This window comes from Vespa velutina, unplaced genomic scaffold (assembly GCF_912470025.1).
Source record: "Vespa velutina unplaced genomic scaffold, iVesVel2.1, whole genome shotgun sequence".
NCBI lineage: Eukaryota > Metazoa > Arthropoda > Insecta > Hymenoptera > Vespidae > Vespa > Vespa velutina.
Window position 1 is genome coordinate 509,025 of NW_025920071.1, and position 16,033 is coordinate 525,057.

General features: G+C 28.9%; 2 long non-coding RNA genes across 5 annotated transcripts in view; one reads left to right on the plus strand and one right to left on the minus strand.

Annotated features, from left to right (window-relative positions):
- Positions 1–522: 522 nt before the first annotated feature.
- LOC124957519 lies at positions 523–5,253 on the minus strand. 3 transcript variants are annotated; one of them, XR_007103640.1, is made up of 7 exons: positions 5,152–5,253; positions 4,804–4,984; positions 4,133–4,299; positions 3,494–3,651; positions 2,596–3,406; positions 2,249–2,477; positions 523–1,974 (listed from the first exon to the last, which is right to left on the minus strand). It is a non-coding gene; the product is annotated as an uncharacterized LOC124957519 (long non-coding RNA). The 3 variants fall into 3 exon arrangements; XR_007103641.1 differs by having other exon boundaries at positions 2,596–3,389; positions 3,471–3,651; XR_007103642.1 differs by having other exon boundaries at positions 3,471–3,651.
- A 1,196-nt stretch (positions 5,254–6,449) lies between these two features.
- LOC124957517 overlaps positions 6,450–16,033 on the plus strand; it is a 45,244-nt gene continuing 35,660 nt past the window's right edge. For both annotated transcript variants that reach the window (XR_007103636.1, XR_007103637.1), the window contains exons 1-2: positions 6,450–6,962; positions 7,058–7,358. This is a non-coding gene — a long non-coding RNA (uncharacterized LOC124957517). The remainder of the gene's footprint in view (positions 6,963–7,057; positions 7,359–16,033) is intronic.

Here is a 16,033-nt window from a genome sequence, read left to right on the forward strand (position 1 = left end):
ACGATATTCGAGAAAAAAAAAAGAGAGAGAGAGAGAGAGAGAAAATATGCTAAGATTTAAAAAATTTCAATTTGTTTTGACAATTCTTTTATATGAATTTCTTTTCGAAAATATTTATTTTATAATGAGTGAATTTACGATATAAGATAAAGATAAAGATTTTTAAAATGATGATATTCGATAAAAGAATAAATGAAATTTGCTAGACAATTTGGATAGAATGAAGATAACAGAAAAGTTATATTAAACATTCCATTACTTTGATTTGCCACGATAAAAAAAAATTCATTTCGCGAAAAAAAAGATCGAGAATCTTGATCTCTATTGTTCCAGTTGATACCTATCTGCGTACAAATCAATATTATAATTACAAAAAAAGAATAATAATTTGTTTATTCATGTTCTATTATGATTAATTGATTTAACTTGACAATAATATATAAATAAAAGTTTTTAATTAATATTATTGTAATAATTATTAAATTCATTATCATTGAAAAATAATAAATTCGAAGATGGTTATTAAATATTAATGTTATTTTATATATATATATATATACATATATCGAGTAGCATATAAAAGAAACGTTTACGAATGTAACATTACACCTGGGTTACGTCAATGATTAAATTATTCATATTTTCAATAATCTCGTTGATTGGATCGTATAATGAAAAGCACACTTTGAATTATGAAAGTTAACGATGCTATATTCAGATCATGTTGTATTCGACTGTCGACTATTTTGTCTCACAACACATACACACGCGCACACATACACAGCTGACTAACGCTAAGCTTTCCTTCTTTTTGCTCAACTATTAATGAACTGATTTTATGTACACAACTAATTAATTTTACAACTTTCCATCCCTTGTCTAACTGTCGATCGGATTATTTCATACAAACACATACATACGACTAAGTAGTTAGAACCTTCTATCTCACACGTATCCATGTATATATCTACCTTTGATTTATCAGTTGAATACGTTTGTGTAAATATTTCTATTGAAAAGCATTGATATTTCTTTCACATTACAATGTATATAATATGTTCGTTCCACAGGTATGAATAATCCTATAATTTATTTGTAATCTGGCCAGAGATATATTTTCATATATAGATTGTGAAAAACCGATCCATTTTACTGACTTACAAATTACTTTTTTCTTTTTTGAATATGGCAAATAATTAAATTGTTTGGTAAAACAAAAGAAGACTAGCATGATCGAATTCAGCATAAACAATAATATACATCGATTAAACATTACAAAGTTTGTAACAGGCGATAAACATAAAATAAAATCTATTTAAACTTCTAATATTTCAAAATTTGAAACTCGCGATCGTTGGCTACTTGTTATGTTAACGAAAACGGACTCTTGATTGCCTTAAACGCTTGCCGGGTCAGCTTCTTTTGGAATTTCGACAATTAAGCATCGAAAGTCTCTTTTTTATTATATTATTAAATAAAAATTAATCAGATATTTAATCAATTTTGTTGGTAAAAGAAAAGTCTTGATGAAGTCATTGATTTTGAATGAAAAAAGTCTAGAAAAGTTGATACTTTCGGAAGAAAAAAGTCAAATAGAGTCATTGATAAAAGATGAAGAGATTTGTAAAATCACAAAATCGTAGGCCTTGAAATAAATTAATCAATTTTTAGTACTTAATGATTGATTTTCAGCAATTAGTATTATAAATTGATACTCGTTCTTGTTGTCCCTATACAATCTCGATTTTTTGTCAGGGTTAAGTCTGAGTTGCATTAGATTTATCACTTTTCTTTCACGTTTTAAAGTAAGTTAAACAGTTTTAGTTCTTTAATTCGATAATTATCGTATACTTTATAGTAATAGTTTTACTCTTCTTTTTGTCATCACTGCATCGTGGGACCGTTCTATTACCGAAAGAGGATCTCATCATCGAGGGATTTAGATTTTTATACGGGTGTGTAAAGTTTTTATATCTGAAATGTAGAAGGACTTCTTTTATAGTACTTTTATAGAAAGAGAGAGAGAGAGAGAGAGAGAGAGAGAGAGAGAGAGAGAGAGAGAGAGAGAGAGAGAGAGAGAGAGAGAGAGAGAGAGAGAGAGAGAGAGAGAGAGAGAGAGAGAGAGAGAGAGAGAGAGAGAGAGAGAGAGAGAGAGAGAGAGAGAGAGAGAGAGAGAGAGAGAGAGAGAGAGAGAGAGAGAAATAAATCAAGAAGAAGGGTCTAAGTCAGGAACAACGAAGGATGCTACCTGGCCTTCTATCCGTTTTTCCTGCATCCCGTAGTTGAAGCTAAAGTACGGTGCATACAAAGTATAACACTATTGCCTCCGCTATGGGGGAAGAAACATAGAGATAAAATATTGGTGGCATCGGCGCATCGCGCCGTGCAGTTTCCAATCCGATTGACCACTCGTTAATGAACGGAGTGCAGTTGGGTGCCAGACATCAAACAGTATGGTTGCGTAGAGGACGCCTTCTCTATTAACAGATAACGTATGTCGATTATTCATTACGACACACCGTTCGTTTCCTTCTTCATTACATTTTGTCGATCATTACTAAAAAAAATTATTATAGCCCTCAAAAAGATCATTACCTCCCGTGAGAAAAGTAATAATTTCCTTTCGACGTTTTTCTATCATTTTCTATATTAATCTCGTGTTCAATGAATTTTCTCTATCTCGTCTTCGTGCAAAGAGAGAATCCAAATTTTACTATGGCATGTACGTTGGTTTTGTTAGTACAATTGGTGAATACAAATGCTCACGTTTTTTTTCATCTCTGTATCATTTATCTGTGTACATGTTTTATTGCATTTTGAAGATTTTTTTATTTATTAGTCGATCGTTTCTATTTGTCGCAATTCCGAGCTCGACTTTTGATATAAAACGTTACTTCCTACTTCTTCATTGATGTGTATATCTTAGAATACTCTGTTGCAGTCTGTAAACTGACGTATCATTTGTTGCTGCTAAATTTGACTTTCACAAGAGGCTCGCGTTTGTGTAACATCCTTGTTGCTTATTCCGTATTGTTGAAGGCTCTTTTCTTCGATGGTCTAAATCCAGATTATTCTGGATCTGAATCCTTTATTCCATTTCCATATTTTGTTTTCCTCAGGTGGTTCCTTTTCAACGTCTTGTCAAAATGACTGTGAAATTCACAGTATTCTTCTACCTCATTTTCAAAGTATTATGCATCAGATGATTACATTATGCTCATGTAATTTTTGCGCATTAATTTTTACTTGTGCAATTCATGTTCGATAATATGATCTTCTAAATATTGAAAATTTTCTATTTTTTTAGCAACACAAAATGAGGAGCTACCTCTGATGAAAAATCTCTTGTGAATGATCCTTTAACTCATTGTTCTTTCTCCATGATTTTGCTGTTAAGATTATTCCTCTAAAATGTTATATTTCCAGATAGTTTACTTAATCTATTTTATTTTTTGACATCTATCTCTTACTTGTTACGAGTTTATACAATTACCGATCCTTTATCGTTTTGGATTTTCTCTTTTAATTCGTTTTCTATATAATTCACGTCCTTGACTGTGGATAATACTTTCTTCAGTTCTTTCAAGAGTCTTCCTAATGTATTATTGTCTTTCCTCCTCCCATCATTGGCAATGGTAGCATATTTAAGTACTATAAGATAAAATTCACATACAATTATAAACAATTTATATAAAATTTTGTAAGTAAGAATAATAAAATACTAAAGAGAGAATCTTTGAACTATTTAAGATGGTATCAAAAGATTGCCGGATGTCAATTGCCCGATGGACATGAAATGACCAACAAAGTACAATGTACAAAGCAAAATATCATTTCAAAATAAATTTGTACGTGATAGAAAAAACCAATACCAAATGCTAAATTTTCATAAGTCAGATGCATATTCAACTACTTTAAAAAGTACTTCTGTTTCTCGAAGAGTGTACCACAATGCGCAATGATAGATTTGAATATATTTTGATTTCATTGCCACTCTTTTTATAATATAAGAAAGTGCGTGAATATAAGAAAAAGTAAAAAATGTCTGCAACATTTAAATTTGGTTATGATTCAAGAGCATAAAGAAGAAATTATCCTCTATCTCTATTAGAAATATATAATATGTACATACTTGTGCAATATATATGAGTTCCAACACAAATGATGGTCACAGAAGCATTCCCAAAATATTCCTTGTAGAAACATTTCCTTTACTTTATACTATTTTTGTCAATACATTTATGTATTATCGTGCCTTTTTGGGATCCAAATATTTAACATTGCTATAATCAGAGTACTCTACAAATAAATAATATAATGAATGTAGTGACATGACAATATGTAGTGATGGATCTATGCACAGGTGATAGAAACGATGGCATGGATTCTGTAAAACAGTCTCCTCACACAATTAACTAAGTTTATGTTACATAATAAACTTAGGTAAATATCTGTCGGTCGATAAATAAATTTTATATCTATATTTGTTCCTATGATCCAGTAAGAGTATTTTTTGCCACATCATTTGTATACACAGTTAAAGAAAGAAAATTTTATTAAAGTAAAATTGATTTACTTTAATACGAGCAAATTTTACGTCTCAAGTAGCTTGAAGGGTAAATCAACCTACAGCTATAAATACTTCTTATCAATGTTTTCATACATACTGACAAAGAAATCAATAACTGTGGATATAAATATTTCAAAATGTCTTTTCACTGCGATTACGGCCTATCACTATTTTTTGTTGTCTTATTACTTCGTTTATTTGCTTCGCATTTAATATGCTTCTTTCATATTTACCTTCAATATATTAACTGGACCTATTCATAATATCCTTCAATCAACTTTGTAAATATTTGATAGAATCTTTTGCTTCTTGTATTCCTGTTTAATAGATAACCTAAACGTGGCGTTGAAATCTCTTTTAAATTGAACGACGATATTACTCTTTCCTTTGGATGGAATAGTTAGAAACGATTCCCTGAAAAAAAAAACGACCTACGATTTTTAAACTTATTATCTTTAATGATGATCAATATTAGCAATAATATACAAAGAAAATGACTGGTAGAAAAGAAAATATATTGTAACGTCAAATACAATTTTTTTACTAAAGTTATTTATAATAATTTAAAAAAGAACAATTACCTTGCAGTTAATAGAAAAATAGTGTGTTGTTGATATCGAATAATTCCCAACAAACACATTATGAGTAAAATGTATATCATAAAATTACATAGTAGATAGTATGATTATGCAAATGCTTTTCTGTAAATTGGTATTAACTCAACATTTTTGTTATACACAATGAAAGCATAACACTTGAAAAAATTATAGAATTAAACGCATCTATCAATCTATTTTTTAAATAAGCATTAAATATACTGTAAAGCTAACTTAACCTTAGACGTTTATTGACAACAGCGCCACTATTTCATCATGTTTGCATTTGTAAAAGACATTGTTATATGGCTTGTAGAGTGTAAAGTAAGGGTTAGAAAAAATTTTCTAATTACCTATAATTAACGAGACGACGAAACTCGGTTGCAACAAAGTACCACATAGTTATACAAACTGATTAATTCACCGTTAGGAAGGAGACTAGTTGGATCGTCTCTCAGTTTATCATCTGTGCAATGGACCTCACAAAGCTTCTAATTTTTTGATCTATTATATTAAAATATCGAAACATTAAAAATATGATACAGGAATTTAAAAACTGTCTAAACGGATACCTTGTTAGTCCAAATTAAATGAGAAAATTAATCAATTCAATTTGATACCTGTAGAAATAAAGCTCCTAAACATGAAGACAAAATTTGTAAGGAAAATGTTAATGCATATAATTATTTTCCATACGAATATCGTCTATTCTCGAAGTTGTTACAACGAAAGTATTAATTTTGAACCTTTTACGTTTAGATATTTGTATGTGTGTGGGTGTTTGTGTATATATATTTTTTCCTTTTCGAAAGTCGAACATTTCCCATTCAATTATTACCAAATTATGATATACATTACTATAATTGTAAATGACCTATTATTCAATATTTATAAATAAAAATTCGATAAAGTATTATTCTTCTTGTAGAAACGATGTGCATAAGTAGAGAAATAGATAAATCATTCCAATTATTCGATTTATTAATTATTCATTATTTCGCGCGTAATATAGAAAGCATACGGATGTTCTGCATACGCATTTACTCATGTGTGAGTCTATTTTATATTTTTATATTTATATTAAAATTTAATTAGAAAAGAAAATTTTTGTTTACATTTAAAATTCGAATTAATTACATTTGATACTTTCACATATTTTTATTATATATTTTTATTGTTTTTAACTAAATAAATATAATAATATTTGCATTGACTCGCGTTGTATCCACAGTAATGTGATGTAATCGAACTATAGGAGTAATTTCAGTTCCCTATTAGTGGTCTCTTCGCCATCTTGGACGTTATAACGAGTTTACATGGTGTTTCGTCGTTTCGCATAATTACAGATAATTAGTAGACTTTTTCTAACGTATACTCACTTCCAATATATCTATCGATAACAGCGTGATTTTTACGGGACCACTTTCGCAAGTCGGCACGTACTTATACGTATTCTATTTTCTAGCTTTATTTTCATAACATTGATATTTTTCTCTGACATTGATACTTTTACACTACCTCCTAATCAATAATTTTGTGTTAATAATTTTGATCGATCGATATCTTGTATTACATTAAATATTCATATATACTTATATTTATACTTGTGTATATAATATATGAAACAGTGTTTATTCGTAATACGTTTGATTTATTTTTATATCTCGAAATAATCTGATTAAATAAAATTAGATTCAATATAAATAAGCGATGTAGAGTTTATGCTAATAATACATATTCTTCATGATCCGGGGGAGGATGCTCATCGTGCAAAAGATCAACAAAGTCTACTATAAGTAAGTTTCTTTTTCAAACATTACCTTCATAATTCAAAAAACACTTTCATTATAAAGATCATACATGATAACTTTGTTTTTCTTTCTTTTTTCAGATAAACAATGCGGGTGATAATAAATCGAGTGTTGTACCGTTTAAATAATATAACAATCATGAATTAGAAGAATCCTTCGTTCGTTACTTTAATTTCGTCCACGTTTAGCGATTTAAGTTTTAGTATCGTATGCACTTAAATCGACTGCGAGCAAAGCAGTCAGTCATAGAGTTAGGATTTGTTCCTATAAAGTTTAAAATTATTTTTCTTTTTATATTGTCACATTATTCGCGTAGTAGAGTGAGTGCGTCAATGAAGATGATCGAAAAATAAATACGTTTTCTTCTATAAAAGCATATCGGTAAGTAAATTTTTTAATTTCATACTTAATGATTTCACAATTTTTTTATTAATATAAATTTAATAAAAATTTGTTTGTCTTTTTACTGATCCCCATTACGATTGTGTCTTATCAATGACGATGAGCTACTTTATTTTCAAATTAATTATATATCGAACTACATTGTTTTTGACTTCCTATGGATCATAGCTGTTCAATTTTGACTTATTTCGCGGACAAATGTTTTGGAGCTAACGTAGAACTTGATGTAGCAGAAAACGAACGAATATAAAATCCCTCAAATACTCAATCATGCCGAGGATGAAAGGCCCGAATCAGCACAAATTACTGTTTGTAATATTTTCAATTAGTTATTGACGAGTATGACTATGAGTAATTCCACTTTAGGTAATTTCTATTTTGCTTGGTATATTTTAGGAAAGTTGTTTCGTTTTCGCATGATAGACAATTAGGGAAGGTGACTTCTCTCTCACTATCCAGTAATATGATCAAGGTACAATACAAATACACTACAAATAGAGGTACATAAATAATATTATTTTCTTGATGATCATTCATCGAAAATTTTATTTTATTTTATTTTAGGATAATTATCATTATTAAATAAACCGCAATTATCAATTCCTTTTTATTTCGTGCTCTTTTATTTTATTTCATTTAGTTTTTATTAATAAAAGTTCAAGTAACCTCTTTTCATTTACTTAGTATACGTATACTTTCAAGGAGTTTTCTTTATTATAATAATGATACTAGTAATATTGCTTTCACTTTATATCAGATCTTATTGTACAGTTGTCCGTACAGCCATGGATGAGTCGATTTTTGTTTCATTAAAGTAAAAGAAGAATCGTGAAGCTGACTGTATTTTTACGTTTATTTAAATTTGTTTACGGTTTACAATTTCAATTAATTTTGTGCAACACGTGTATTTAATAGATGCAAAACAATCTTAGAGTCGATGTTTGTTCGTATAAAGTTTTATTTAACTTCTTTTTTATAGTCACATAAACTTTACAGGTAATCCCATTATAACGATATAACACGGTATTGAAATTGTTAGATTTTTATCTTTTCACTTATTTCATTTTATTTTGTTGAAAATATTTATGCGTTATGTGCATGAAATTAAAATTTCTCTTGTATGTTCACTTATATGGATTACATAGATAAGACAGAAATTATACCTATTAGTCATGTCAGTGGCTTTTTATATCATATAAAAAGATTTATAAATAATGTAAAAAAAATTTTGTTAATTAACTTCGTCTGTTCTATTAGATTTGAGCCTTGCGTAACGAAATTTATATAACGTGTCATTTTTATGGAATGGAATATTTGTGTTATACTGTTATTACGGTTATCTGTATTTACATATAAAACAAACAATAGTTATTAGCGAATTCAATTTATTGTTCGCCTCTTATTTAATGAATAATTATTGCGTAAAAGAGTTAGTGCATCACCTAAGATGATCAAGACACTAATACACTTCTTTTGTAGAATAACTCTCTTTCTCTTTCTATCATCACCTCACTCTTCGTATACTGTTTGTACCTTTATTACCATTTTATCTCATCTTCTCATTCTCTCTCTCTCAAAGGAAAACTTATCTGGCTATCTCTCTTATTCTATGTGTGTATATATATATATATATATATATATATATATATATATATATATGTGTAAAGAAAGTATACTTTCTTCAGGTAGATTTGCCGCACGTCTCATAGCCCGCTCTTCCATTGTCCTTTGTTATTTACAAATTCTTTTATGACCTACAAATCGAGCCGTTACGGTTTGGAAGAGAAACGGGTATGAAATATATCGTAGAAGAGAAAAGTAACACGAGAGCTATAAAAAAATTTTTAATATATATTAAATAAAATTTAACAGTGTGAATAATAAACGTAAATTGTCGTTTCTTTGTTCACAGGTAAGACTAATTAGCAATGAAGCATTAATTAACAAATAAAGATTTATCACTTTGTTTACAGAGAAACTTATTTTGGTTTATCATCTCCACCTTATCTATTCGAGATATTATATATATATATATATATATATATAATAACTTAACTTTTGTAAAAATAGAAGGAAACAATAATAATAAAAGAAAGAAAAAAATTCACAGAAAAAGATAATACAAACAGATAGCACATTGCGATTTTGAGAATCTATTAATATTTGTCACGTAATAGTGTCGACTCGATTTTTTACTTTTTCGTTTTTGTCATCGACGAAATCAGGTAAAATTGTTATGAACAAGAAGAGAGAGAGAACTTTTTTTCATGCATTACACACAGTTACATAATTCCATTCCATAAAATCGATCATTACAGGAAAATGAGCAGTAAATCACGCGAGTGGTATTGCTCATAAAGTTCATTTTCGTATAACCGGTTGATTACTGCTTCACAAAACGAACGGACTCATACATGACTCGACTTGAATGAACAATAAAGTAATAATGATCTATTAAATCGCATTACGTTAAAGCATGATTAAAATAAATTTTACAAACTTCGATAATTATTACGATAATGTAAAATCGATTGTTATAAAGCTTTTAGAAAATTTTCCAATTCTCCGTAAGAAAAAAGAAAATTAATAAAAATAGAAAAAGAAATGGAAAGGATCATGATCAATGCTAGTGAAAGCTGTTCATTCTTCTAAAAATTTTTAAGTTCGATGAATTAATCATAATATAATTTTATTTTCTTATAAGATCAATACGCCAATATCATGATCTATTTATAAGACGGATTGCACCGAAATTAATTTTCTTGAGTCGACTCTCTTTACATCATAGTGCATATTGATACGATCATTAGCTTAAAACGATTCGATCTATCAACGAAAGGCGACAATTACTTCTCGTAAACAAGAATACTTCTTGAATAAAAATATTTCTTCTACACAATCTTATGCGCCACGTGTCACAAGCACATTCCACATTGACGCGAAACATTCAACGTTGAAGAACAAGAAAAGAATATAATAAATTAAACGTGATCTATTTCCGACAGGAAGCGAATATACATTAGCGGATAAAGTTCAATCACTTTTCTTGAGAGAAAAAGAAAAACACAAAAAAAAAATATTCCAAATGCAATAAAACATATATAAAGTGGTGTAGCGTGAGGATGAGCGTGTGCACTCACCAATTGTAGAAACCAAAGTGTCTGCCACAGCAAAATTTAGATTCTTTCTTTGTACGAAGACGATATAGGGAAAATTCGTTGAGCACGAGATTGATATAGAAGATAACAGAAAAAAAATATCGAAGGGAAATTATAACTTTTCCACGTAAAATAATATCCTTTTGCTCTTGAAATGAAGGCTTGATGTAATATGTACGGTACGGATTGAAAAAAAAATTCGTGCATATTAAAACACTATTTATTTACGCGTTTTTAAAAAAGGTTATTAATAATAATAATATTGACGATAATGATAATAACAATATTAATAGATCACTATACGTGTACGCTATAATACGTTGAATGATTTGTAAAAATTCGAAAATGAATAAAAGAAAAAATGAAAAAGTGAGAATTTCAGCTGTTTGTCCGTTCGCTCGTAAAGATCGAGGCCTATAATAATTTTTATAGTAATGATTGAGAAACTCTCTCTCTCTCTCTCTCTCTCTCTCTCTCTTGTCCAATCTCCATTTTCCACATTCATTCTTTCGCTCTCTTTCTCCGTCTCTTGTACTATAAAAGAAGTCCTTTTATATTTCAGATAGAAAACTTTAAACACCTTTATAAAAATCTAAACCCCTCGATGATGTTCTCCTTCGGTAGTGGTCGCACGATGCTCCAAAGGGAAGAAGAAAAAACCACTGTTGTAGAGTATTCGATAATTACCAGACTAAAGGATTAAAACCGTTTAACTTATTCTAAAATTTGAAGGAAAACGAATAAATCTATCGCAACCCAGACGCAACGCTGAAAAAAAATCGAGACTGCATAAGGAAGGAGACAAATATCATTATATTAATTGCTGAAAATCATGTGCTAAAAATTGATTAATTTATTTTAGGGCCTACGATTCTGTGATTATACAAGTTTCTTCGTTTTTTATCAACAACTTTACTTGACTTGTCTCCATCAAAAGTAATGACTTTTCTCGATTTTTTTCATTCAAAAGCAATGACTTTATCGAGACTTTTTTTTTGACCAACAAAATTGATTAAATATTCGATTAATTTTTATTTAAAAATGTTATAAGAAAAAAGTTTCGATGTTTAATTGTCGAAATTCAAAAGGAAGCTGACCCAGCAAGCCTCAAGGGCAATCAATTTTGCTTACATTCCAACTCGTCAATTATTGCGAAAATAAAAATTTTCAAGTATTGACAATTTAAATTAAGATTATTTTAAGTTTTTCGTATTGAGTTAAGAGCTATAAATTGTTTAAAAAAATGCGTCATCGATTAAATATTAATATACTGTACTCCATCCATATTATATATTCTTTAAATAACTACAAAATTCGCGAAAGTATTAATGTTTTAATTTTAGACGTTCAGAAAGATAGATCTTCGATGTTTACGTGTCAGACCTAAAAGAAAGTTATTTTGATAACAGTGAAGTCATTGTAAGCAATCAACCACTCCATGTTCAAAATTTAACCGTATTGAAATATTAAATTAAATTATTTTACGATTAACGAGCGTTACTAATCGTTATTAATATTCTTTAATATTCTTACGTTAATATTCTCGTAGAGAATCCACGTTTCATCTTCAATAATTAGTCTCTTTAAAAATTGTTCTTTGAATTCGTATGTTTTGCTACAGGAGCAAATCGCACATCGAAGCACGTTAAGGCTATTCATTAGCTCTGGTTTTATAATGATTTACGTCATCAATGAGAACAGACGTAATTCTCGACCGATTTTGACGATCAAAGCCTCATTTTAAATACGAAGATTTCGACTAGGACACATCTTCATCAAAGTTTTGGAAACGCTTTATATTCTTTGAAAAAAATCGTGTTAAATAATGGTATTTTTTATGTAGGATAGTTTATATAAAAATAAAAAGCTTTTTCAAAAATTCGAAAAAGTATGTCCTAGATTGAACCTTCTTCTTTAAAATGAGATCTCGCTAATTAGAATTGGTTAAGAATTCCTATTATTCTCATCGATAACGTAAATGCTGTTTCCGACATTTTTTGCGAAGAAATACTTTTGTAATGTGAAGCTCTTTGAAATTTGGGACGAAAGAGAACCTCCAGTATTGATTTTAATATTACACAGAGTTGTATGGCATATGTTCTATGTTTGTGAAATAGCGATTGCCTACTTCTTTGTGTGCGTAAATAGCTGATGCTCAGATTTTCTGAATATTTCCAAACGCAAAGAAATGCGTTTCTCGACGCTTGCACGGAGAAGTAACTTACTCGGTCATTTTAATGAGCTTTGGGCAAATGATTCTATGGCAAAAATAAGAAAATACGACTTTATACATTAAAACACTGGAGCTTCTGCAAACAGTTTATAGCACATTTGCAAGTATCTGGATTCGTAATTCACGAATCGTAGGTATTCAAGGCTAGTTGATTCCAATGATTTTGTTTTATTTTATCAATGTAAAGGAAAATAATGAATTAATTTATTCTTTTTTCTTTATATGATAATTTAGTAAGCTTTTACTATCCCATCTCTTATATTTATTTTCTCCACTTTTGGCTGTGCTAGATAAGATATAGCAGTAGCACAATTTTGTTCGATGACAAATGCATAAAAAGTAGATACATTTGTCGATTATTTTTTCAAAGTGAATAATTAGAGGGTATATATATTATATATTATTTTTAATAAAGATCATAATACTAATTCGTTTCCACATTATCTATGTGATTGTTCTCCCAGCGCTATTTTGTTATGATTCCCTCTTTAGGAGTCCACTTAACACTAAACCTACCGGCATTTCATGTATACCTAATCCTACTATGAGCGGTCAAGTGACCGCTTCAAAAAAAAATATTTATCTTAATATAGAAAGAGATTTTAGTCAATTGGATAGTAAACAAAATATTTTCTTTTCTATTTAAAAAAATTTTATTTACATTCATGCATTTTCAGCACATTTTTTACAAGTTACAGTATTTTCTATCGCACATTTTCTGCATACGTATTTTTTACATTTTATACAAATTTTGTTAGTCTTATTGACTTTACAATATCTTATTTGACAAGCTTTTCATCCAGTTGAATTTATAGCTGTATTTGTTATTGTTTCTAATGAACATTATGGGCTTAGCTATCTCTCCTTCTGATATTCGGTCCCAAGCTCTTCTGCCAATTGAAATAAAAATTCTTGCCTCGATATTCCTTCACCCGTCGTTTCTTTGTATAAAATCCAGGCATTTATCTCGGCTAAATCTAAGATATTGAAAATACCTGTACAGGCCATCTTTGACATTTAGATTTTACACAATATTTTCTGGCCATTTGATCGGTTACATCTACACCTAATTTTGTGCTATTGTAAAATCTAATTGTCTCTGGTATACGAATGTCATTTATCTCAATTTCAACGAATAAATGCATTGTACTAAGTATCAATAATTTTTTATTGTATTTAGCTTTGTAAATTGTAAGAATAAAATCATACAATCTGTATAATATTGTTGAGAAGCGTGTCACGATATCCTTTGCCTGTCTCGCTAATTTTGGTAGCTCCCTTTTATTTCTGCGCATAGTTCCAACAAGCGTAGTTTTTTTTTGCTTTAAGTTTACTTGCTAATGACAAGCTTGTAAAAAAATTGTCAGTTGTTATAATTCTCCCATGTCCCGTATATGTTTCTACAAATTTCAAAGTTACAAACTACCCAAATTGGACCGATGATTCTCTCCTTTCCTCTTTTCTATATATATATGTAAAAAATATATGTAAAGAAAGTATACTTTCTTCAGATAGATTAGCCATCTCATAGCCCGCCCTTTCATTGTCCTTTGTTATTTACAAATCGAATTCTTTGTGACCTACAAATCGACCCGTTAAGATTTGGAAGAGAAACGAGCAGTATGAAAGATAACATAGAAGAGAAAGGTAACACAAGAGTTAATAAGAAAATTTATAAAAGATATTAAATAAAATTTAGACAGTGTGAACAATAAACGTAAATTTTCGTTTCTTTGTTTACAGGTAAGATTAATTAACAATTAAACATTAATTGACAAATAAAGATTTATATCTTTGTTCACAGAGAAACTTATTTTCGTTTATCACCACACCCCTTATCTATTCTAGATATTATATATATATATATTTAATGTCCATATTCGAATTCATTATTTTTCAATGATAATAAATTTAGTAATTATTACAATAATATTAAATAAAAACTTTTATTTATATATTATTGTCAAATCAAATCAATTAATCATAACAGAACGCGAATAAATAGATTATTATTATTATTTTTTTTGTAATTATAATATTGATTTATACGCAAATAGGTATCAACTGAAACGATGGAGATCAAGATCCTCGATTCATTTTCCGCAAAATGAATTTATTTTATCGCGGTAAATCAAAGTAATGGAATCTTTAATACCATTCTTTTGTTGTCGAAAAGTAATTCATATAAAAAAATCATAAGAACAAATTGAAATTTTTTAAATCTCAACATATTCTCTCTCTCTCCCTCTCCCTCTCCCTCTCTCTCTCTCTCTTTCTCTCTGTTTTATCTCGATTATCATTGTACTAAATATCAATATCTTAATATTACATCAATCAATATAAAACTCATTAGGAAATCAATTAGTTATAAAAATTTATTTGGAAACAAATTTATATATAAAAAAATAAGAGAGAAATAGAGAGGAAAAAAGAGAAAAAGAATAAATAAATAGTAAAATAAATATTTAAATCGTCTCCTTCCAATCGTAACAAAATATTGATATATTTCATCTCCCATATTTTTTGCTACGAATGCTTTTTCGTTTCTTATTAAAAGATAGTTCGTGCATCTATCCATAGGAAGAGCGGAAGAGTGTGAGAGAGAGAGAGAGAGAGAGAGAGAGAGAGAGAGAGAGAGAGAGAGAGAGAGAAGATAGATATGTCGATAAAAGTTATAAGAGGCAGCATACTTTTCATTTTTTTCAAGCACAACTTCACATTTTTAGCTATGATATTAAACGATGCTTGTATACCTTTTTCTTTCTTTTTTCTTTCTTTCTTATATTCTTTTATTCATTTTTTTCTTAAATAAGCCCTCTTACTATGTTCACAACTTTTCTATACCATAACATAAACTCTTCTGTGTCAATCTATTCTTCTAGCATTGTTTTTTAATGGGTATTGAATGAACAGAAAGCATTATGATTCGTTATTTAATATGTATATATTTAACATAATAGAAACTTTTTGATATATAAATATATATATATATATTTATTTCAATAAATATATATTGAATATATTGAATATATTGCTTATAATATATGGACAGAGTGTTTGTGATCGCCTAATTAAAGGGTGATTGAAAGGGATCAACTTTATATCATGTCTATTTATATCACGAATATATATAAATATATATATATATATATATATATATATACGAAATAGTATATACAAAAAGTTGCTTTCGAAGTGGGTGCCGCGTTTTCTCACACCGGACCAAAAACAACGCGTCGAGGATTCTGAGCGTTGTTTGGAAT